Source organism: Petaurus breviceps, unplaced genomic scaffold (assembly GCF_028583685.1).
Source record: "Petaurus breviceps papuanus isolate PSGF00001 unplaced genomic scaffold, PetGlider_PUasm1.0 140, whole genome shotgun sequence".
In the NCBI taxonomy this organism is placed as follows: Eukaryota; Metazoa; Chordata; class Mammalia; order Diprotodontia; family Petauridae; genus Petaurus; species Petaurus breviceps.
Genome location: NW_027185698.1, coordinates 45,377,720 through 45,403,202, shown reverse-complemented (window position 1 = coordinate 45,403,202; position 25,483 = coordinate 45,377,720). Strand labels below are relative to the sequence as shown.

The following is a 25,483-nucleotide window of genomic DNA, read 5'->3' as shown; positions in this document are numbered from 1 at the left end:
CCCTGATTGGGCCCTGGAAATTTCTCTCACTCCTGGAACATGGAAAAAATGAAAGCCTCCACATGGCATAAAAGCCTTTTGTTGAGAGGAAGGGCAGAAATCTAATCTTCATTTACAAATTCAGGTGATTTATTCATTTAAATTATTTATCAAATACCTACTCACCTACTATGGACTACAAAACTGGGTTCAATCTGCCATTTAGTATGTGTGTTACTACTATTAAGTTACTTCTCCTCTGGACCTCAGTTTCCTTTTCTGTAAGATGGGGATAGAGACAGATTAGATGACCTATAAGGCCAAGCCTATTTCTAAATATGTGATCCTATGATCTCTAAAGTAAGAGTCTACCCCTTTCCTCACTGAAACTTACGTACATCATATAGAGTTTCTTAATACCTTATTCCAATCAGGGTAAATAAAGAAACAGAGGATAAGTTACATTCATGGGGGGTGCAAATGGAGGAGAGAAAGGAATCAGCATTTATTAAGCACCTACTACATGCCAGGCACTTGCCAAGGATCAAGCTACAAAGCATCTGAGGCCAAATCTGAACTCAGGTCTTGACTCCAAGATTGGGGTACTCTCTACCCTGCTACCTCACTACCTAAGATCAACAAATTTTTATCAACTTCAGAAATTAAATTATCGCCACATAATAATAGTAACTAACATTTTAGATAGGGCATACTATGTGTCAAGCACTGCGCTGCTATTGTTCCGCTGCTGTTGTTCCGTCATCTCAGCTGTGTCTGACTCTGTGGCCCTATTTGGGGTTTTCTTAGCAAAGACGCTGGAGGGGTTTGCATTTCCTTCTCTACCTCATTTTAATAATGACTGAAATAAACAGGGTTAAGTGATATGCCCAGGGTCACACAGCTAGTAAGTGTCTGAGGCTGGATTTGAACTCAGGGCTTCCTGATGCCAGGCACAGCTCCATCCACTGTGCCACCCTTAAATATTTATCAACCTCAGAAATTAAATTATTATCTGATAAAAAGTGATAACCTGCTAACAAATACAATCACACACACACACACACACACACACACACACACACACACACAGTAAAACCTAATAAAACAAAAACATGCCAACTTTCTCCAGACTGTTTCAGAAAAATCCCCTCCAATTTCTCAGACTTAGTGACAGGTAATTCAAACATGGAAATTCTATGGAAAATACAAAGCCCTTCCACTTTTTGGTTTTCTAGGTAAAGAGCACAATATGAAACACCTGAGAGTTTCAAAGGCACAGCAAGATTTCAGAGTACCTGAGCATCTTCAAGAAAAGTAGGTCCTCCTTCCGATAAAGTACAAATACATGAGCAGCAGCCATCATACTGGGAAGACAGTAATGGCACACCAAGTCTCAGTGTTTCAGCATTACTTCTCAATACTAACCGGTAATGGATGACAAGTTATACTAATTCTTCCAAGGAAGCAAAGAGTCTGCTTGAGGAATTTAACTTTCTAGAATTCACTGCTATTTGGAAATGGAGGTTCAGCTGGAACCTTAGAAGCTAAGGCCACTACCGCCCAAAGTTCTACCTTCAAGGACTCTGTTTTGCTATTACCTAATACTCTATTCATTTCATTCAACAATAAGTAAAAACTTCCACAAAGTCCCACAGAATGAGATATAAATTCATGCCCTCCCAGTAGATACAAGACAGCATTTTTACAGTATTCAGGGGAACAGCAAAAATGCCAACCACTTCCACTTGCTAATAAGCCCATCAAGATTAAGACCTTTTAGGATACTAGATTATTCTCCAGAATAAGTCCTGGAAACTAGATAGAAACTCTATCCACTGAACCTAGCTGCCCCATATCTGTTCTATTTCAAAAGGTTCAAGTTATCTTATATGCAACTTTTTGAACAGAGTGAAGTATTAAGTCTTAAACAAGCTAACAAGAAAGAAATAAACAAAATCTTAGGGTCATCTCTCATACCAAAACAGTTACCTTGGTTTACATAAAACCTAGAATCAAAACCACCCCAAACCCACCTTCTCATATACATGAGGTTGAAGAGCTCTACATTCATTAATTCACTGAAATTTAGCCAGTCCCTAACCTCACTGAGCTTTCAATCTCATAAGGAGATAAGAGTTACCTCTATTATCTCTAAAACATTACCTCAGGACCACTAAAGACATGTAAAAAAATCAAAATGACTTCGGTGCTAGATGGGAAGGAGTGATTATGGACCAGGCTGACAGGGAAGGCATCAGGAAGCTGGCATGAGGTGGGTCATCAGAGACAGTCATGAGGCCTGAAGACTGAAGAGGCAGAAGCAGTGTATAGGGCCCAATGTGAGCAAAGGCAAAGAAAGTACACTGAGCATCTGGGAAGCAGATTAGGCCCCAGTTTGGTCCAAGTGTGGTGTACACAGAGGTGAATAACATGAGAAAAATCAAGTTACCAAGTTGAGGTTTGACCTGGCTCACATGAAATGGTGGAAACAAAAAAGGGGGCTGAAGTCAAAGGATCTGGTTCTCTTCCCACCCAATGTGGCTTTGGGCAAGTCACTTCATCCCCTCATTAGCTGCCAGTTTCCTCATCTGCAAAATGGGGCTGGGGGAGGGAGGGCCAAATCAGATTATCTCTATGGTCCCTTCCAGCTCTAAATCTCATAAGGAGGTTGTTGCAATAGTCTAACCCTACGATCTCCAAAGTGAAGGGGGTTATGGTCTGACCCCAAGAAGTGTGGAACAAGCCATCAAATCTTGGGAAGGTGGGACACATTTCACCCTCCCTCCAATCCTGAATTTTCTCCAACAACCTCACTTCCCCTTTTCCTCCAACCCTCCCCCGCACTCTGTCCCTCCTTCTTGTATAAGTCCCAAAGTTCCCCGTTCTGAAACAGGCATCAGTCATCAAGACAGAAAATCTGCAGCCCTCCCCCAACCCCCAGCATATAACAACCATTTCCTGACCCTAAAATTACCTTGCAGCTGTAAGCAGCAGGTACCTCTCACAAGGTGGGCCCTGCCACCTTATCTTCTTCCTTCTGATTTAGGCTGGGGCAGTGTCACAGAAGACAAGCTTCATTAGCAGTCTCAATACATTCTCCTTCCCCAAAAACCCACTCCTATTCCAAACTTTGCTCTCATTGCTGGGGGCACCACTATCCTCCCTGTGATACAGGTTCAAAGCCCTAGTATCATCTCCAACTCCTCACTCCCTCTATCACCACAATATCACTTGCATCTGTTCCATTCTCTAGACTTAGGGAACCACCTCCCTAGTTCAGGCCCCTATCACCTCTCACCTTGACTACTGCAGCACCTCCTACACCTGGGTCTCCCTGTCTCAAATCTCTCCCCTCTCCGATCTATTCTCTGTGCAACTGCCAAAGTGATTATCCTAAAACATAGGTCTCACCATATTATTTTCCTACTCAAATTCCAGTGGGTCCACAATGCCTCTAGGTTCAAATATTTCATCTTTATCTCATCCTTTAAAATATCTATTTTGTGTAAGTTTTACAACATGTAATTAGTACAGTGGTACATACATAAAATTTATAAATAGATACATATTGTGTGCTCAGAACTTTTTTTTTTAACTGAGGGGATGGTGCATGATCAAAAAAGTCCTCTAGTCCAAGCCTATATTAAGATGAAGACAATGGGAATGAAAGAGAGGAGGCACGGGAGAGATGCTATAAAGAAAATCTCATATGCATGATCTGACAGATGAAAAGTGAGGGGGGGAAAAGGTCAAAGATAAGCCTGAGTTACAAACAACATAGCAAATGATGAGGCACAAAGTAATGGTGGTGCCACAAAAAGAACTAATCAAGTCAGAAAAAAGACGATTTCAGAAGAGAGATAATGAGCTTCATTTGGTACACACAGAATTAGGAAAACACAAAGAATGTCAATGGAAAAATACTAAACACTTAAACACTAAAATATTCTCAACAACTTAGGGGTATTTAGAAAAATAAAAACAACGTATCCCTAATCAAATTGAGAGGCTGCACTCTGAATTCTGGCCACCAAGTTATGTGACCATTTCCCTTCAGAAGGGAAAAGTAAGATAAGTAAGAACTGCTAAGACCTGGCTAAAGAAACAAGGGGAAAACATGCAAAAAAAAAGAATATATATATATATATATATATATACACACACATATATATATATACATATGCATGTATGTTTAGATAGGTACATGTTCAGAATGAGAAAAGCAAAGTGCTGGAATACATAGAAAACAGATTTCATTAGAGGCAAATGAAATTCACTTTCCTTCTCCTAGTTCTTCCAAACCCAGCTGTTCCCACTGCTAACTTTCCTATTTATACAAGGCTCTTCAGGCATGTAAGATAAACTAGCATACTTCTCTTTAAAAGGAGGGATTTAAGAATTGGATTTGTCCTACAAAGTTTCCAAGTTATTTTCTACCAATATTCTCCTGCAAGGACAAATAGAGGAACAGAAAAAATAGAAGCCGTAGTGGTGAGAGAACTGAGCCAGGAGAGACCTGCGTTGAGTCCTAGCCCTCTGGAAAATCACTGGACGACCTTAGCCAGGCATTTCTCTTGTCTGGTTAGCTTTTCATTTTTAAAAGCCAGACGGAGGGAGCACATCGTTTCTGTGATTAATTCAATCCAACGTCTGTTAAGTTCCTGCTACAAATGAACCAAGGACCCAAAAGACAAAGATGAAACGTCCCAACGCTTAAGGAGTAGGGATTGGACAGAGCACACACAGCAAAGGGGACCGGGGCACAGAGATAGCATCAATAGTTCAGAACATCAGGAAACACTGGCCACTGCAGGGAAGGCTCATAGAAGAAAAGGCACCTACCTGGACTAATCCTTGAACCAAAGATTTTTCACATGTGAGGAAAACATCAGAGTTTGCAATGACAGACAGCCATGTAAAGTGAGAGAGTGACATGGACTATAGAGTGTAGGGAATGGCTACTGTTCCAGGTGGGCTAGAAATGAGTAATGGTGGGGATGGGAGACTACATCTGTGACTTCACAGGCAAAGGGAATTCCTGGACACAGAAACTCCTTCTACCAATGCAAGCTGGTATCTTCTCTGAAACTTAGAATGTAAATATCTATAGCATTAAATCATCACAGAGGCTGACTAACTTGCTGAGGGGTCACAGAACAGTATGTGCCAGAGATAAGACTTGAACCTGTAGCTCTTCCTGGCTTTGAGATTCACTCTTTGTTCACTATGCATGCCTCTCATCGCGGTGGTCCCTAAGTTTGCACAAGTGGGTTAGTCAGATCTTTGTAATAGCAAAAACGTGGAAACTGGAGGCATGCTCATCAACCAAGGAACAGCTGAACAAGTTGTGATATATGAGTGTATAGAATACTATTGTGCTGTAAGAAATGATGAAGAGGATGGTTGCAAAATACCTGGAAAGATTCATATGAACTGGTGAAAAGTGAAGCAAGCAGAACCAAGAGAACAATTTATATGATAACAACAATACTAGGAAGATAATCACCTTTAAAGACTTAGTAACTCTGATTTACACAATGACCGATCACAATTCCAAAGGAATCATGACGAACTCTGGTATCCACTTCCAGAGAAAATTGCTAGATTGAGTGCAGACCAAAGCCTATTTTCTTTTTTCATTATTTTCTCTGGGCTGGGGGGGAGGGGAAGGATGGGGGGAGCGGGGAGGGGGTGCCCCACAGGGAATAAATATGGCTAATACAGCAATTTGTTTTGCATGACTATATTTATAATGGATTTTCTTTTTCTTGTCTTTTCAATGGGGGGAAGAGGAAGAGAAGGGAGACAATTTGAAACTGAAAATTAAATTTTAAAATAAAATGTAAAAAAAGAAAATACATTATTTCTAAACGCTAGAGAAAGACTTGTATGAACTGATGAAGATTGACATAGGCAGAACCAAAAGAATAATTTATATCAATATTGCAAAAATAAACAATATGAATAATTCTTATAAATTCATGAAAAATGAAATGAGTAGAACAATTTATATAATAACAACACTCCAAAGGCATAGAACTGTGAAGTGTATAAAAAACTCTGATGAATGCAATGACCATCCATGATTCCACAGGACCCAAGTGTGCTCTCCATTACAGAGAAGTGATGGACTCAGGGTGCAAATGAAACTTTTTTTTAAGTCTGTGGAGTAATTTGTTTTGCTTTATTATCCATTTTTTCACAAGAAATTTTCTTTTTTCAATGAGGTAAAGGGTTGGAGGGAGAGAAAAACAAATTTCTATTCTTTTTCTTAAACTTTAAGAAAAAAGAAAAGACAGTAGTTGAACGAATGGAGGTTAAAAAAAAAGTGAGCAAAGAGTTAAGGATGACTGTACGCTTAGAAAGCTCAATTAACAGGGAGGATGGGGATGCCACTAACAGAAATCACAAAGCTCAGGAAGGGGGAGTTCATTTAATGATCTTACCCTCAAGTCCAACTTCAAGTACTTGCCTCTTTTTTCCTAATAACCCACTCTTCCACATCCATACAATTTCAAATTGTTTTTCTTCAACTACTTACAACAGTCAAGGCAGGAAAAGCCAAACATACTCCCATAACAAATTAATGTATGTACAAAGGAGTTTCCACTGTATCATATCTCTTCAAAGTACACTAAACAGACACAAGGTATAATATGCCAAAGTTGGTAGTCCCTATTTGTAACCCTAACTTGCTTCCAAGTCAAACTGAACATCTATAATTTGTTACAAAAGCTAAGAAATTTACATGAAAAATTAATATTGGGCTCAAAGAAAACAAACCTTGCTTCTAAATTATTAAAATTCTATAAAAACCAAGTCTTAAGCTGGAAGGCAAGGTCACAGGTCCTTTGCAAACACAGAATAGGCTGGCACAACACTGAACAGATACTAAGAATTCAATCTGTTAGCTGAGTGACTGACTGACTTATTCTAAATACAAGCTATGCGCACACACTTTCTTTCATAAAGCAACAGAGCCAAGCCATAATCAAATTCAGACATCTAAGTTGTCCCTTCCCCCCAAAATAAGGAACACAAAAAACTGCCAACAAGTCCCCTACACTCCTCTATATCTTGAGGATGGAGGCCTAAGCTATGTACAGAAATAATTAATACAAAGCAGAATACAATGTAAGCAGGAGAGTTTGTAGGTAGGTGTGTGGGTAGAGTATGGAGAAGAAAAAAATCCAGTTTCACGAAGGGGCTGGTATTGAGTCTGGCCTTGAAAAAGTTAACACAACTGCGGAAATGTGGGGAGAGAACTCCTGATACAGGAAACATCCTAAGCAAAGGCACAAGGGAAGGAAGAACGGGTTCAAGAAACAGAAAGGAATCTAGATTATATTTAGTAGACAAGAGGTGACCAATCAAGGTTTGGTTTTTAAACAGTGGGGAGTGGTTTGATCAAAACTATGAGAAGATTAATCAGACAGTAACGTTCTAGATGAACTGGAGATGGAGGGAGACACCAATGAAAAAGGTACTTCACCAGCCATAGGAGTGCTAATTCGGGTAGCTAGTGGGCCAGTGGACAGAACCCTAAACCTGAAGGTGTAAAGACCCAAGTTCAAATATGGCCTTCTTAGACACTTATTACTGTGTGGCCCTGAGCGAGTCATTTAACCTGTCTGCCTCAGTTTCTTCAACTGTAAAGTGGGCATAATAACAGCACCTACTTCCCAGAGGTGGTAGTTGTGAGGATCAAATGAGATATTTGTAAAGGGCTTAGCACAATGCCTGGTACCTAGTAAGTGCTTAATAAATGCTTATAATCTCTCCCCCCCACAAGTATGGGTCTAATTTAAGAGTAGCAGCAATGGGAATGGAGAAGAGCGGACAAATATAAGAGGTTCTAGAACATGGTGCAGTCGAAAGAACAGGAGGGTGAGACTCAGGGGACCACGGGTCAAACTCCAGCTGACACTGCTTCCCTGGTTCACAGCCTGCATATGTCACTTCACAATTTCTTCATCAGAAGGAGAAGGGGAGGGAGGGGGGTTGGAAGCTAGATGGTGCAATGAATAGAGCACTACACCTGGAGTCAGGAGGACCTGAGTTCAAATGCGACCTCAGACACTTAACACTTACTAGCCATGTGACCTTGGGCAAATCACCTAATCCCAACTTCCCCCCAAAAAAGGCAAAAAAAAAAGGGGGGGGAGGGGGCAAAACTAGATGGCCCCTACGAATACTCTCCAGTTCTAAATCTGTGATGCTACAACTGAGATGCCATGGCCTGGCAACCTGCAACATGGAGGATGCAACAGCAACCAGGTTTCAAGACCAAGTCTCATTAATAGAAATCGGAGATAGGATCAATATGGGTATAGACACACACTCACACACACATATATATATATGGAAGTCATCTACTTGGAGGTGATAATTGAAGTCAAAAGAGTAGAAATGGGAGAATGCATTTGGAAAAAAAAAACAAAAACACCCCAGGACAGAAACCTTAGCAGAGCAGCTTTACATTAGAAGTGGGAGGACAGTAAATCACAGGGGAAACAGAGAGGAGTGTCATGAAAGCAGGTATGCAGAAGAGAAGGTAAGCAGAAGGGGAAGTAGTCCAGTGTTGAATGCCACATGGATTTAATAATAAGGAGGTCATCAGTGACCCTGGCCTTATATGTCAACTCTTAACTACTACTAACACCACTCTAGTCAAACACTGCTATGTTCTTTCATTTTGCAATAGATCCAATATAGACCTGTAAATTTTTGTCCACTTGAACATGAACAACAGCTTCTGCCCTTGGGAACCTTATCATTAGAAAGCCAAGAAGCCATTCAGAGACAGTTAAAATGAAGTTCTTCTAGTACTAAACTTTGTTGACCCCCCTCCTACTGATCTAGTCCTTAGCTTTTTCCTACTCTCTATAAAAATAATCATGCCTAAGAATTAATTTCTAGAGCTCTAGTGCTATGTAATCTCCCTGGATCCTCATGACAACCCCAGGAAGGAGGTACTTACAGATAAGTAAACTGAGGCTGAGAGAAGTTCTCTCTTTGCCAAGGATTGTACCACTAGTCCAAAGCAGAATGTGAACTCTCAACCCTGGTCTTCCTGACTCCAAGTCCAGCATTCTATTTACTGAACCACCCCAGCTGCTTTTCCCCTCCTCCTTCTAAAGTGGGCTGTAATCATAGACCAAATCTTGGAAACAAATACTTCAGGAAAAACCTTAAGTAGTCTCCATTTTAAAATCCACTTAAATTTGAATTATTCAATTAAATGAAACCTACAAGAAGAGAAATAAAAACTTCTCTTTCTATAACAGCCCACTGACATATTTATGAAAATAACTCATATGCAACACACTATATTAGGTATTGGGGCAGACAAAAGATAAGTAATATACAATATCTAACTTAAAGGACATAGATTTAAGGACTTACTATGTTCTAGATACTATGCTAGGAGCTGGCAACACAAATATAACAACCAAAAAAACCAAACCAAGACAATTCCTACCCTCAAGGAGCTTACATTCTAATGGGTGAAGACAACATTAAAGGCAAGGGAAAGAATAGGGGAATATAAATATAAGAATAAAAATAAAGGAAAGGGGAAGAATAGGGAGAGGAAGGTGGAAAAGGGGCATGTAACTAGGGGCAGAAGGGGGTCAGGATACTGGCACTTGGACAGCTCAGTACCTCAGATTTAGGTCCTCCTTCTACCATGCAGGTCCCACTTCTCAATATTTGTAAGAATTGCTTCCACTGGGCAGTTTGGTGGCACAGTAAATAGAGTACCAGCTCTGGAGTCAGGAGGACCTAAGTTCAAATTTGACCTCAGATACTTAACACTTACTAGATGTGTGACCTTGGGCAAGTCACCTAACCCCAATTGCCTTGCCTTCTATCCTCCAAAAAGACCAAAAAAATAATTTGCTTACACACCCTCCTTTAAATCCTCCACAAAAAGTTCCCCCAACATGGGCCCTCCTGCCCCATATCTACCAACACCTCAGGAGCAATAGTGGAACAATACACTGCCTAAATCTACATGTATCAGTTACCCCCTTTCCCCTTTTGTGTTCATACGTTACTTTGATATCACATAGCCAGTACATGTCAAGTCAGAACTTGAACCCAGATCATCACCTGGGCTGCTTCCAGGCTGGCCCTATACTACACTACTTATATATAGCTGATGTATATACACTAGGTATACATAGCTGATGTATACACATTAAAAATCAATTGGGGGGATAGGGAAGGAGGGAGAAGGGACAATCTGGACTTCCGACTTCAATTTCTGAAAAGGAAACTCCTTCTCCCAATGAAAATTAGAAAATGCTGTGTAATTCTTCCCTTTTTAAGTTGCCTGGGGCATTCACAGATTAAGTGACTTTGGTAAGATCACACAATGGGACACTCCAAGTGGGAATCTATGATCTTAGCCACACCACCCTTTCCACTGTGAACCCAGACTCCTCCTGATCCCAAGGCAAGGCTCTCCACTAGGAAAGCTGTCTCCTACAAATTATATAAATCCTTTACAAGGTGAGATAAGGGAAATCACTTCCTACAGGGAGAGGTAGGAATCAAAGGAAGAATCAAAGAAGCACACACTGGTAAAAGTATAAAACTGTATAGCATTCAAGCTAAGCCCTGAAAGATGGAATAGAGATGAAGAGGGGGAGAGAAGAGTCAGGATGAGAAAAAAGGCAAGTCATTCCAAGAGAAGGAAGTAGTAAAATGGACACATAGAGAAGAGTAAAGGATAGTAAGTCATTAAGTACTGGCTGAAGATGAGCATTTGGAAGGAAAGAAGGTTCAAAAGGAAGATTTATCAAGAATTTAAATCAATTACTCTGAATTACACATTTGACTCATTTTATACAATTAACTGAAGGGTTGTACATAAATCCAGCTTTCATAAACAGAGAAATTTAAAATGCATTAGAAAATGTCTAACTTAGAAAAATCTAGCAGAAAATGCTTCAGTAGACAGTATGCTCCCTAAGGGCAAAGATGGTATCTTAAATAAAGTTTGTATTTTAGCCCCTTAAAAAAATTTGTTCAACACAACTACACCATTTCATAACTTCAGACATTCATTCCTAAAATGTCTCTGACCCCACAGTATGCTGTACTTCAAAACAGGGAGGGTTTAAGTTTAAATATAAGAGCTGGATCTAAAAAGTGTTTTTAAACCTTCCCCTGACAAGATGGCAAACTGCTACATAAGCACCTCTCCTTCTCTCTGATGCACTAGCAAGAACACTAGTGGAGGGACAGGAGCTCCTGGCTTTCTTACCTGTGTGACCATTAACTGGGTCTTTCTGGGCCTTTCGGATCTATAAAATAATGGAGATGGACTAGGTGCCCTTTAAGGTCCTTGCCAAATGAAAAATCTATGTTCTGATGACTTTACACACTCTCCACAAAATAGAAACAGTCACATATAATATTTGGTGAACTACCTTTAAAGTTTCTTGCTCTATTTGCACGAGCACGCTGTCTTCCCCAAATGAATGGTCTACCTTTGAAGGGGAATGAATAAAGCAGCTTTACAAATAGGCACCTGCACCCCATGACTCTGGTACCCCTGACCTGACCAAGGACCAGCCTGCAGACTCCCTAAGACACCACAATTTGGGAGCCAGAAACTCAATGTGCAGATTCTTGTGCAAGAACCTGACTTCCCCTTCCAGTTTTCAAATTCTATTACTATTTACCCAAAGAGAAAGGAAAATACTTATTTAATTATCCAAGAAGAAAAGTGGAAACTGGGGGTAGCCAGGTGGCTCAGTGAGTAAGAGCACCGGCTCCAGTGTCGGGATGACCTGGATCAAATCCGGGCTCAGATACTCAGCACCACACCCAGAAATAACTGGCCGTGTAACCTTGAGCAAGTTACTTAACCCCAATTGCTTTAAAAAAAAAAAAAAAGTAGAAACTGGCTCCTGGTTCCTTTCCACTCTTTCCTATTATCAAGCTATTGCTACCCACTTCACTTTCAAGCCTTCCATGAAACAAATGAACATTAGGCAGCTGTTAAAGAAACTGGGTAAATACCCAGGTAATACACCCACAATATATAATAAGTGAAGTAGATGAGTACAGTCTACTACTTTAAAGCTGAGCAACTTATTCTACCTGTAGACTAAACAATTAATATTGACAAGCTAAATAAAAATACTGAATATATGTATTGTCAACATTTTAATTGAAGACAATAATGTTATTACCAGCAAACAAGTAAATTCCATAAAGGCAGGGACTTCCTCTCAACTCTGTATCTTCCCCAGTACTCTGTTTTCTAACAATTTCCATGTGGCTGTTTGTCAAGATTAGCTGGCCTCATGTCTGGCCTCTCCACACTTTACACAGTGACTACCAGGTCTAACAATATTATGTACAGGGTAGACACTTAATATGTTGCTGAATAGGACTGCTGCAATACAGTACCATTCTATCTCTTTCCTGCCTTCCTCATATGACATTTTAAAGGACTTACATAGACAGATTAATGTTACAACAGGTTTTTTCCCCTCAAAAGGGCCAAGGCCATTTTTTTAATGGAAAAAAAAAAGCTCAGTGGATAAAAATATGAAAGTATCATCACAATTCATATTTTAATTGGCCTTTCTTTAACTTTTGAAAAATTCATTAAAAAGTTTAAGAACACAAATTGATAGAAGTAGGCTGTCCATTTTTTTCTCTACAATCCAACCTTTGGTGGGAGCAGAACGATAAAAACAGCAGTTCACATTTACATAGTGATCTAAGCTTTATTATTTGCTGTAACCTCACTTGATACTCACAACACCCCTGTAAGGCAGGGCCTCTTATCCCCATTTTATAGATGAAAAAATTGTGGCTCTGAGTGATAAGTGTGAGAGACCAGATTTGACCCTGACTCTGAATCTAGCACTCAAACCAATACTGGATGAAATACTAAGTTTAACATCTGAACCTTTTAACTGATTTTAAACTACCATGAGTCTTGCCTTAAAAAGCAGTCTTCTCAAACTCCATATATTAATAAGTTTTAACAAGGTATCATTATACAGAAAAGAAAGCGTATTAAAATAACAGGCCAATTCCTCAATTAATAAATGGTCAAAGAATATGAAGAGGCAATTTTCAGGGGAAGAAATCAAAAGCTCTCAAAGCCATATATAAATTCTTTGAATCACTAATAATTAGAGAAATACAAATTAAAACAACTCTGAGGTTCTACCTCATACCCACCAGATTGGCAAAGTTGACCCAAAAAAAAACCCCAGAAAATGACTGCTGCTGGAAGGACTGTGGCCAAACAGGTACATTAATGCACTGCTGGTAGAAGTGTGAACTAGACAAACTATTCTAGAAAAGAATTTAGAACTATGTCCAAAGAGCTATGAAACTAGGCATATCCTTTGATCCAGTAATATCACACACACAAAAAAAGATAAAATAAACATAAGTACAAAAATATTTAAAGGAGCTCTTTTTGTGGTGGCAAAGACATGGAAACTAAGGAGTGGCCATGAACTAGGGAAGGGCTGAACAAGTTAGGGTATATGTATGTGATGAGATATCACTGTACTGCAAGAAATGATCAAGGGAACAGTTTCTGAACAACCTGGGAAGACTCGTATGAATTGATGCAGAGTGAAGTGAGCAGAACCACAGCAATTTATACAATAACAATGCTGTAAAGACAAACAACTTGTGAAAGATTTAAGAACTCTGATCAACACAATTCCGGAGGATTAATGTTGAAACAAGGCACCCACCTCCCGATAAGGTGATAAATTCCGGAGACAAACTTAAACTTGGTCAATGGGAGAAAGGGCTTTATCCAACTATACAAGTTTGCAATGCATTTTATTTTTCTTGCTTTCTCAATGAGGGCAGAGGGTGGGGTTGAAGAGGGAAAGAAAATATGAACCTGAAAACAAAATAAAACTGAAAAATTTAAAAACTAAAATTAACCAGTTAGGATATTGGACCAAGCTCTCAATAACTCACTAACTTACTTTCTGGAATAGAATTTGAAACCTGACCTCATTAAGTTTAAGTCACAAATCCACCCCTAAGATTACAGAATGAGGAGAAGGTTGTGCTGCCATCCTCTATCTACTATGGCAGTTGTTTGTTTAAAGTAGACGGGCCAAACCTCAACTGACAGCAGGTAGCTGAATGTAATGTGCTAATATTTCTAATGTAGTTAAGCTGCTGTTATTTAAGTTTTCAACTAGACTAGAAGTTACTTGAGGCCATGCCTTCTCACCTTCACAAAGCTAATAAATAATAACCTTTGACATAGTAGGAATTCATTCTATTGATTTCCCTGAAAGCATGGATCTGGAAAAATGTGGAAACCATTTACTGATTGCTGCTAGATATCTCTCTTATGATCCACTTCTTAAGACACCCAAATAAGTCACCATTACCAGGCTGTTAGCAAACTTCAGAACTTTTTATTGTATCTCTTTCTGTCCAAGGATACCTATACAAGTGTCACAGGTATTAAGTGACATTGTCTGGTCAATGAAATAAAGATCTAGAATAATAGGAAAAAGAGCAAAATAATTAAAATAAACCTCACTAACATAGATCGATGGCTCCTTCAGAGTAGGGATTGTTCTATTTTTTTGTCTTTCTAGCCCTAGCCTCTAGCACATAGTACACACTTTTAATAAATGACAATTCATTTACATTATAGATGTTTTATATTGTTCTCTGCTTTCTTCTCCACTAAGTCCATAAAAGTCTTCCCAAGATTCCCTGAAATCCTCACATTAGTTATAATATTACATACTTTGTTCAGCCACTCCGCCATCAGAGTCAGTCAGAGGCAGCTACCGTGTTTCCCTGATAATAAGACCTATCCCGAAAATAAGCCCTCCCCTTACTGTGTAAGATTCCTCTAAAATAAGCCCTCCCCCGAAAATAAGCCCTATTGAGATTGCTACTGTAGTGAAGGTGATCTCCTGCGCTACACGCTACATTACGGTACCCTCTGTATGCACCGTCCCCCCCTCCCCCCCCAAAACGCACGCACACACGCCGCGCTCCGAGCTGCATCCAATCAGAGCTGCAGCAGTGAGCGCGTCATCCTGTTCTTCCCCAGTGATTTGCTTATTGAATAAAAGTACATTTTTTTGTTCACATTTACCTGTTTATTAAAATTGCTGTCAATGTTCATTAAAATAAGCCCTCCCCTGAAAATAAGCCCTCTGGTGTTTTTCTGTCCAAAAAATTAATAAGACAGTGTCTTCTTATCGGGGAAACACGGTAGGAGGCACAGCAGATAAACTGCCAGCCCTAGATTAAGGAATATCTGAGTTTAAATCCTGACTCTACACTTCTAAGATCTCTGCTCCTGGGAAAGTCATTGAACTTCTGTCTGAGTCTCCTCATCTATAAAATGGGGATAATAATAGCACTCACCTGCCAGGCTGCCGTGAGGCTCAAAAAGCAGGCTCTTTGTAGAGCACTAGGCACAGCGTGTGGCACACAGTAGCCACTTGAGAAACGCTTGCTTCCTCCCTTCTCATGGGCACCCGCTCTGCTTCCTGTTTTTTGGCTCCCCACAAAAAATGCCCTTTGAATGCATAACATATGCAGAGTCTAGCATTGCCAAACTTCATACCATACAAAGTGGTTATCAAAACTATCTAGTACTAGGTAAAAAAAATTTTGAGCAGATTAGAAAAGACAAAGGATAAACTCAAAGTAGTCAGACACAGTAGCCCAGTAGTCAGTAAACCCCAGAACACAAGCTATTGAGGAAAGAACTTCAATTTAGAAAAGAACTGCCCAAAAAATAGAAAACAGTCAGGCAAAAAGCAGCTTCAGACAAGAATCTTAAACTATTTATCACAGTGGGTGAGCAATTTAAACATAAAAGGCCTCTTTAAAAAAAAAAGGCTATCTTTCACAACTATATTTAGAGGAAGAAATCATAACCAAACATGGAATAGCAGTGGTCACACAACAAAATAAACAATTTTGATTATATAAAAAGTCAAAGGTTTTTCAACAAATTCAACTACAAGTAGCAATCAGAATAAGATAAGCTCTTGAGTAGAGGAAAAAAACATCTTTGGATCAAACATCTGTGATAAAAGTCTGATATACAAGAGTTAAGGGGAATTGAAAAATACATAAAACTAATAACCATTCCCCAAGAATGGCAAAGGATATGAGTAGTTTTTAAAAGTGAAAGTAACAAATCAATAAGAAAAATGCAAATTAAAATGCCCAGGCTTCAGGTCACACTTAAAGTGGACCCATGATGAAAGGCTTTCCATTTCCAGGCTGAAGGTGCTACAGAAGCCAGACACACTAAGACGCTGTTGGTGAAGCTATGAATTAGTCCAACCATTCTGGAAAATCATTTTAGAGAAAATACTAAAGTGTTATACCCTGTGATTTTGTGATCCCACAACTGGGATTATACCCCAAGGAGGTCAAAGATGGATGATAACAGAGAATACAGACCATGTACTATTTCTTTTGGATCCCCACCTTAGATCCACTTTGGCACTCTGCAGAATAGTCCAAAACTGACTAAATATAAAGTCATCACCATTTTATAGCAATTTGTAACAATAAAATAAATTCGGAACACTTTCCAATTGTATTTCATATCACTTTTGTTTCCAGGCAGGTTGAATAGTAAGCTGGCCTCAAGACCTAGGCTCAGTCCTGCCTCAGACACATGCTGTGTGACTCTGGGCAAGTCACTCCAGCACCTCTCAGACACCAAATTGAAAAGTTGCATTACTAAAAGGGGCTTCCCCTCCTAAAAGTTCCCTATACCAACTGCATCATAGATCCTATCCCTATTGCCATTCAACAAGCATTGTCTGTCAAAGTGATCCAGACTCACTCAGTCTACACTATTCCATCTTGGGTTCCCTCTCCCCCTGACTTGCCCCTGCTGTGAACCCCTAGCTGTGTCCTAGGCACAGCCCAGAGGGAGCCTCCAATACTTCTGATGATGGTATACCTGCTAAGAGTACTCTCCCTCTTGGGAGAGAGAGGGAGGGAGAGACAGATATATGTGTGTTTTTAAGTAACCTGAGGGCAGACACTTTCATCTTTGTATTGCCAACACCAACAAAATGCTTTGTACACTGCAGATGCTTAATGTTAAATCAAACTGAAAACAGTATGGCCGGAGTGCCTAGGTGGTTCAGTGGCCCTGGAATCAGGACCAGAGTTGAGATCTGGCCTCAGACACTTAACACTTACTAGCTGTATGACCTTAGGCAAGTCACTTAACCCCAATTGCCCTGCCTTCCCCCCTCCAAAAAGAAAAAAAAAAAGGAAAATAGTATGGCTTAAAGGGAAAACGAACACACTCTAAATTCTACCCTATTAAAAAGTTCAAAATTTTTGCTCTAAATTCAGTCAGATGGGTATTGATTTGGGAACTGTCTAATGAATTCAAAAATCACAAAATTCCCTAAACATTTTCTTATAATTTTTCCCAAAAGGCACTTGAATAAAATCTTTAAATTTAAATATAATCAGCTTTGTTAGAAAAAATGCCATGGCCTTTAAATAAGAAAAAAAAATAGACTAGACTTCTGACATCCTTCTAGCTCTGAATCTTTAAAATTCTGTTCTGTTATAGGTTTTTAAGAATTGGAAGTAAACTAAAGAAATCATCTGATCTCTTATATTTTATAGATCAAGAAAATGGGGAGCCAAGAAGTAGCTTAAGGTAACTTGCCCAATGTTACCCAATAAGCAGCAGAGACCTGACTGAACATAGGTCCTCCACAAGCCAGTGATCCAGTCAGTACACCCAAATTCCTGGCGGCTCAACTGGCACTATTTACTTAATGCCACAAATGTTCAAATTTAATGACAATCTAACTGTTAACTGGTAAAAGTTTCAGGGAAATAATATTACAAATAGAAAAATGAAAGCTTTCAGAAAATGCTAGTTTCCTTAATATTTAAAATTAATTTAGAGCCCTTAACTCTAACATCCTAGAATATGCTAATAATTCTGATATATGGAGCCTTTCACCCCATGGTCAGTTTCAATACATGTTCTATTTCAAAAACCTCACATTTATTTTTTTTTCTTTTTTTTTTAAAGCAATTGGGGTTAAGTAACTTGCTCAAGGTTACACAGCCAGGTGCTTCTGGGTGGGTGCTAAGTGTCTGAGCCCGAATTGATCCCCAGGTCATCCTGACTCTGGGGCTGGTGCTCTTATTCGCTGTGCTACCTGGCCGCCCCCACATTTATTTTTACTATGGTATGCTTGTGTGCTTATACCAATGATTATAGAAAAAAGACTCAGATAAAACTGGCACTAGTGTTGAGAAAGTATGAAAGACAGCTAAATCTTAAAACAAATATATTTTTAACACTGTTCTGTTTTTAACACTGTTAACACTGTCTGATTTTTCAAGACCCCATTTGGGGCTTTCTTGGCAAAGATACTTTTGCCATTTCCTTCTCCAGCTCATATTACGGATGAGGAAACTGAGGCAAACAAGGTTAAGTGACTTTGCCTAGGGTCATGTAGCTATTAAGTGTCTGAGGCCAAATTTGAACTCAGGTTTTCCTAACTTCAGGTCAGGCCCTGTGCTCTGTCCACTGCGCCATCTAGCTGCCCTATACAACACTGGCCTTTCCCAATAATCTGTAGTGTTCTAGAACTGAAATCTGGGTTTCAAAAAGTCCATGAAACAGATCCAACAGGTACAAATACAGACTAGGGAGGAAAACAGTTTGCAAGAAATGAGAAAAATGCACATGGCAAACAGGAAAAGAGAAAAAATGCTCCATAAGACTTTCTGAATAGCATTTTTACCTTTGTAGGTAAGTGTGACAAACAGGAACTTGATTGATAAACCAGAAATCATGACAAAAAGATTCAACTCTAATAATATCAAGTTTCTGACAAATCTACCAATATAATCAGAGAAACAGCAATACCTGTACTTTTAACTTTTGCACAGTCAGAATTCCCTCTTATAATTTCTTCCCCTCCTAAGAGAGGTATTGTGTTTGGCTACAGGCCATGTCAAAAGCTTCAGCTAAATGCTTGGCAGGTAGTAAGTACTTGATCCTCTGAAAACCTTTCCTCTTGTCACTGAACTTGGTTAAAGTGTTAACCAGGATCATAAAATTATACTCTTACCTGGCTTCTGATTTCTCCCACTTTTTCCTTCTTCATATAAAGTCATTTCCCTTAAAATCTTTAGGGAAGAGCACCTTGGAATAGACAGTAAGGAAACTGTTTTACTCAGTTTAGTTTTTTTTTTAAAAACTAGCTACCATTTACTTCCCAAGGACATCTAGTCTTTAGTTCAGTTTCCATAAAACCATTAAAAAAATAAGAAGCTAATTTCATCCAGTTTCTCAGAGGTTATATGAAAAAAACAAAACCAAAGCATGGGAGATCAACATCTTATGGAAGGAAATAACAGTATATTTTAAAAGGGGCACCAAGAATATTCTTACATTTATCCCTTCAAGAAATCAAATCAGAGAATACTTATTTCTGTTACCTGAAACTTCCTGTTACCTTTTGAATATCATACACTAGACATTAAAAACACTTTTAAAAATTTCTATAAAATGTGACAATTAAAAAAAATTCTTGTAAAAAGTGTGCATGTAAGGAAATTGCATTATTGCAGGAAATAAAGAGCCAAGACGATCTGTCTAAATTATTTCTCATTTGCCTTTTGAGGTGTAATTTGGCAAATCCTGTATGAATGTGTAAGTGAAAATTTAGCACCTAAAGGCTATACCAAAAAACATGAAACTTAGATTAAGACAGATGTACATAAGAGCCTAACCATAAAAAACAGAAAAGGGTCCCAGCACACCCTCCAAAAATGGGAGAAACAGAAATCATCTCGTAAATTATTTTAAATGCCACTGAAAGAGAGAGCAATTTTTAAAAAAATTAATGTCAGCTTTCAAAGGAGCATCATAAAATTTATTGCAGGAACAAAGATCAGGAGAGGAAAGTTTTAAGTACACGTGTTTATAAAGGGAATAATCTATCAAACCACAGGAGGTGGCAGATCTGCCACAGTTATTGCAGTTAGCACAAAGGAATGCTTGGGGAAAAACAATGGCTGCCAGACTCCAAGGGAATTCCTATGAAAAAGATATGAAATAAGGTATATTAATCTCCCAAAAGAATGAATTATTTTCTAATACTCCCATATTAAGTACCCCAACTTTTAGATAAACAACTGCTAAAACATAGATTTACATATGAAGTTCTGGGCAAAATGCAAGTCGGGACCACACTCCTTCACCTTTACTCTGAAATACTTCAATTTGTAAATTTCTTCAAGTACTTTGGTTAGGCCCTGAATGAACTGCTTTCTTTATATAACACATCTCAATTAACACTACTTTAACATGTAAACTGAAGAACTGGAGTAAATGTTAATTCTATTAGCATAGATCATCATACCTGAAGTACATTCAGAAAAAAGGCCAAAGTAAGAGTTTTAAATACAGTCAACCCACTGAACATCAAGGCAAGTCAAGCATAAGTCCATGTTTCTATAGAGTACTTTAAATCATTGTGAATTGAGCTCTAAGAACACAAAGAGGTACCCTATTTTAAGCCTGAAATTATGTATCTACATTATGCTTTAAAGTTAAATGGTAAGCTTACTAAACCACCTATTATCCTTAGATTTCAATAATTTAATTAAACAAGTCAGAGGTGATAGAAAAGAAAGTGAAATCCAATGCAAGGACTCAAATTATTTTCTTTCTATAAAGTAAATAAGTTCTTAGAATTTAACCTGATCTTCCCTGCCTACCAAAGGGGCAAACTTCCAACTATCTGTTCACTTCAGAACTATTTAAAGCAAAGGGTCTTATTATAGAAAAATATTGCATTACCTATTCAATTCACTGTTACCTGATGATTTAAAACCCCTTCAAACAAAATTTCCACCCATGTATACTTAAAGCAATGTAACAGCAATGACTGGAATTAACAACTCTTAGTGGCTAACTTTAAAGTAGGTGTAGTGAACCGGAAAAGAGATTCAAGCAGCTGGTTCAACTCATCCAGAGGCCTATGTCTTCATGTGCACATTAAAAATCCCTAATCTCTGATCTACTCTGACTCATTCAGAATACTAGTTCCATCTCTGTTGTCACCCTTAAGTACCGTTATTACTACTACAAAGATCTATTTTGAACCACCTTCCATTAGGACTGGGCAGATCTGCTCATTACCTCAGTTTTAGCCAAAACACTCAAATCAAAATTTCTTCTTTCTTCCTAGAAGTTAAAGTGGCTAAAATGTTTATCAGGTTAATGATAAAAAAAAAAAAACCACATTAATTTTAATACTTTTATTAAGCACCTATTACATGCAAAAAAAGCATTGATCAAGTCTGATCACATTTTCTCCTTGGAATGGTTAAAAAAAATTTTTTTTTCTTCTTTCAAGGCCAAATAGTGAAAGGTCCAGACGTTTCTTTCCATGAGGCTGCTTATCAATGATTAGTAAAAGGTTTCGAGTTGTTCAACCACTTTGCCCTCTTTCCTGAAAGAGCTGCCAAAAAGAGCCCAAAATAAAGTCTTGCAAAAAAAACAACCCACAAAATTCCCACAACTGTCTTAAACTAATTCAAAGAAACCTATTATGATCATTTTCAGACGGTGTCAGTGGAGGTGCAGGGCAGAGGAGCGAGGCGCGGACGGATCGCTGCTGCCCATCCAGCCCAGGAGCCGGGCATGCCCCGCTCGGGGAGGCTCCTGCCGCCTCAAGGCTGCAAGGCTCCCGGCAGCCACCAGCCCCCGTCTCCTCTGCACAAGCTTTCCTTTTGCCTTAAAGCCAACACCCCCCACCCACTTCCCTGGACTCTGCCGGAGCAGCGTGGAAGGGCAGCCCCTCTGGGAGAGCCTCAGTTTCTCCATCTGAGAAGCGAGGGGTCGGCATCTCCTCGCCACCTCCCGCACCCCCGACCTCCTGCTGCACCAGCCCCCAAGTAAGGCTTAGCAAGTCGAGAGAGAAACCAAGCCGAGCAGGGACGGACACGAGAGCGGGGGAGGGGGCTAAAGAGAGAGGTGGGGAGAGAAAGGGGAGAAAAAGTGCACCAAGAAATGAAACTTAATTTGTTTTAAATGGAAACCGAGCCCTCCCGGCGCTCGGGACCGGGAGCGGCTGCCACGCGCGGCTCGCGGGACGGCGGATGCGGGGCGCTCCGCAGCGGATACCTGTGGCTCGGGCACGGCCGCTGGCGGCGGGAGCAGCGGAAGCCGGGTCCTAGGCGCTGGAGCCGGGCTCGCGCCCCGTGGAGGCAGAGCAGGGGAGGTGCGCCCCGGGGGCAGGGGCAGCCGCCGCGGGCTGAGGGGAGCCGGGGGCGGCCGTGGCCGTCGGGGGGCCTGGAAGCGGCGGGTACTGCGCAGGATGCGGGGCTGCGGGCGGCCCACGCTCGCCTCCGCCGCCGAGGATCCCGCCGCCGCAGCCCAGGCCCGGAGCTGAAGCCGCGCTGGCCGCCAGCCCTCCTGCATATGAACGACGACGCTTCCCCCTCAGCGGCCGCGGGACAAAATAGACGGCGACGCCCCGCCCCCTCCGGCCGCCCTCATTGGCCGCCCCCCCTCGCCCTCCGCCGCTGCCATCAGCCCGTCGGGACCCGGCCGGGGCCCTGATGCCCTTCTTCCTTCTCCTCCTTCTGCCCTCCTCTTCCTCCTCCTCCTCCTCCTCCACCCCCCGCCACTCCCGTCTCCGCTCCCCGCACTAAGGCCATCGGGGAAAGGGGCGGGGCCTAGAAGCTCCGCCCCCGTCACCTTTCTACGTCACGCCCCTCCCCCGCCCACTGGGCAACGTGCCGGCGACGAGCCTTTCCAACCGTGCGGTCTTGAGCGCGTGCGCACGTCTCCTCCCCCTCCCCCTCGTGCCCGCCCTCAGCCCCGCCCCTTCCTCCTCCCCCAGTGCCAGCTTCCTACTCAAGGCCGACCTCTTTCTCTTTCTCTCTGGAACTGCTCGACCCGCCCCTTAGTGGCGTCATCCGACAACGGCCTCCCAGAGCCAGGATACGCACGCGCCCGACTTCTCCCCGCCCCCTCAGTCCCTTCCTGAGAAGAGCGAGCGGGCACGCCCCAATTTGGAACGCACCCTCCTGTTTCAGGGGAAGGAGGGGGAAGGAATGGGAGGAGGGAAGGGCGCTCTAGGGGCGGGGCCTCCCGGGCGCGTGCCGGACGGGCTTGCGTTCCTCCTACGGCACGTGACCCCCTACCTCATTTCCCCACCCCGCCGCCTCCCACGCGGGACACACACACCTACACCCAACACCCCTTCTCACCCCCTTGGGGGCACATGAGTGTGGCTGGCCGCTAGGTGGGAAGGACCGGAGTGACCGTTGGGAGGGCTGGACCCGGCCTGGGGAGGGACCTTTCAGCCACCGCGTGGCCAGTACAACGTGGCGTTTCCCCCCCACCGAATTCGAGGTGAGAAGTCTAGGGTCTTAGTAGCCTCCAGTCGTCTTCCGTGACCCACGCATGCGTGTGGGGGTGGGTTGGGGGAGCGGACCCACGTGTTTCCTTAAAGCTTATCCCCGGTTGCTGACCTTAGATTAGATTGTAAGCACCTTGAGGGCAGGCAGTGCCTCAGAGGTTTTTTTAGCCCATTCCCGGGCACACAGTAGGCGCTTAATAAACTTTCACAGAATTAGATCGAGCCCCCCCCATCCCCAATTGTGAGCTCCCCGAGGGCAGGAGCCCGGTCTTGAGCGGCATACCATACAATCCCACGAACATGTTCTGGAGACTGGAGGCAAGGATGCTTAAGGCAGGAAGCGTTTCTTTGTGGGGAGGAAGGGGTTCTACTTTTGGCTTAGTACCTCCCGCATTTAGTATTATAATACCCCCACTTAGTAGGTGCTTTTTGAATTTGTATTAAGTGCCTGCTCGGTGCAAGTTAGGTGTATTGGGAATGTGACCTAAAGTTGGTGATTGTTAATGAGCTGATGTAATATTGCATCTAATAAAGGCAGCAGTGGGAGAGTGGCTAGAGAACCAATGTGTGTTTTGGTGGGGGGTGCCCTGCTTTTCTAGGAGCACCCAAGAATCTCCCTAAGACTAAAAGTTGCAGTGTTAGTGGAGGGACTCATTCACTGACAGTTCCCTACATCAATGAAATCTAAACCTGTGAAATCACAGGTCCCCTTCAGGAGGAGGACCCAATCCCACCCCTCCTCCAAGGTAAAGTGGCATTTAAAGCCCTCCACAATCTGGCTTCAAATCGCTTTGTTCTACCCCAGCTAGCTTACTTGTTTCCCTTACCTTCTGTGACATCTCTTTTCTATGTTGCTCTGAAGGCCTGGCAGGCTGTCCTTCATCACTTCCACATTCTGGAATCCACTCAAGGCTCAGCCCCACTGCCAGCACCCACTGGAGGCCCTCTCCTCATCACCCACTTGCTGGCACTTCCCCCAGAGGTTTGCACTGGCTTATCTGGGGTCTCCCCTAGTAGAGTGAGCTCCTTGAGGCCAGAGGCTGTTTTCATTGCTGTGTTTGGGGGCCCAGCAGCACTTAGCCCAGTGCCTCCTATCAGATACATGCTTAATAAAATATTGACTTGGCAATTCATTTGAGAGGTGTGAGAAAAGTGATGTATGAGGTCTGATAAGGGAAGAGTGAAGCCCTAACAGATATCAGGACAGAAGTCCTGGAGGGGCTGGCCTTGGAGGTGACTCCAAAGAAGGGGGTGGGGGAAGGGATCTTACAAGCACAAGCAGGAAAAGTGCATAGAATACTATGAAATAAGGCAGAAAAGGAAGGGTAGTATTAGGATGGACCTTGAATAATAATAAAAGCTAATATTTATATGACATTTTAAAGTTTGCCATGGGATTTATCTGCTTTATGTAATTTGATGCCCACAACAACGCTGGGAGATGAGTTATATTATCCTCATTTTACAGATGAGGAAACCAAATCTAAAAGAAAAGTGACCTGTTCAAGGGTCATGCCAGGTTAAAGAGTTTACTTGCCATTCAGTAGCTATTGAAGAGTTTTGAGCAAAGAAGATCAGTTACCTGTGTCTGATTATTTCATGTGATAGTTACACATGCCATGTCTCCCTCTCAAACTCTGAGCTCCATTAGAGCAGAGGACAGTGTCTTTTCAGAACTCTGTCTCCCTCAGTGTCATGGCACCAAGGGGCTGGAGAAATGGTGGTGCCACTGACAAAAAGAAGGAATGAATCTAACGGGGCAAAGGATTGAGGATCACTCAGGGTCTTGTGGACCTGTGGCTGCCAGAGTGGATGGATGGTATGAACTACAAACACTTGAGAGAAATTGGTAAGGGCTGGCAGAGTCAGGGGAGAGCCTTCTCTCTCATGGAAGTGACACCTGAGCCATTTCTCCAAGAAACTATAGGATGTGAACTGATGCAGAAGGAAGAGTTGGGCATGCCAGGAGAGGGGAAAAAAAAGCATTGGATTGTCAGCTCCTAAAGTAGGGTTTGTTCGTGTGTGTGTGTGTGTGTGTGTGTGTGTGTGTGTGTGTGTGTGTGTGTGTGTGTGTG

At 41.6% G+C, this 25,483-nt stretch overlaps 1 protein-coding gene and 1 long non-coding RNA gene across 3 annotated transcripts in view; one reads left to right on the top strand and one right to left on the bottom strand.

Moving 5' to 3' along the window:
* FAM53A (family with sequence similarity 53 member A) overlaps positions 1-22,309 on the bottom strand; it is a 114,046-nt gene extending 91,737 nt beyond the window's left edge. The window contains exon 1 of one of the 2 annotated variants that reach the window (XM_069071377.1): positions 22,166-22,309. The gene's annotated coding sequence lies outside the window, so the exon portion shown is untranslated. The remainder of the gene's footprint in view (positions 1-22,165) is intronic. The other variant, XM_069071368.1, reaches the window with a different exon arrangement.
* Positions 22,310-23,129: 820 nt separating this feature from the next.
* Positions 23,130-25,483, top strand: part of LOC138148627 (uncharacterized) — a 15,591-nt gene continuing 13,237 nt past the window's right edge. The window contains exon 1 of the long non-coding RNA XR_011165106.1: positions 23,130-23,401. This is a non-coding gene — a long non-coding RNA (uncharacterized lncRNA). The remainder of the gene's footprint in view (positions 23,402-25,483) is intronic.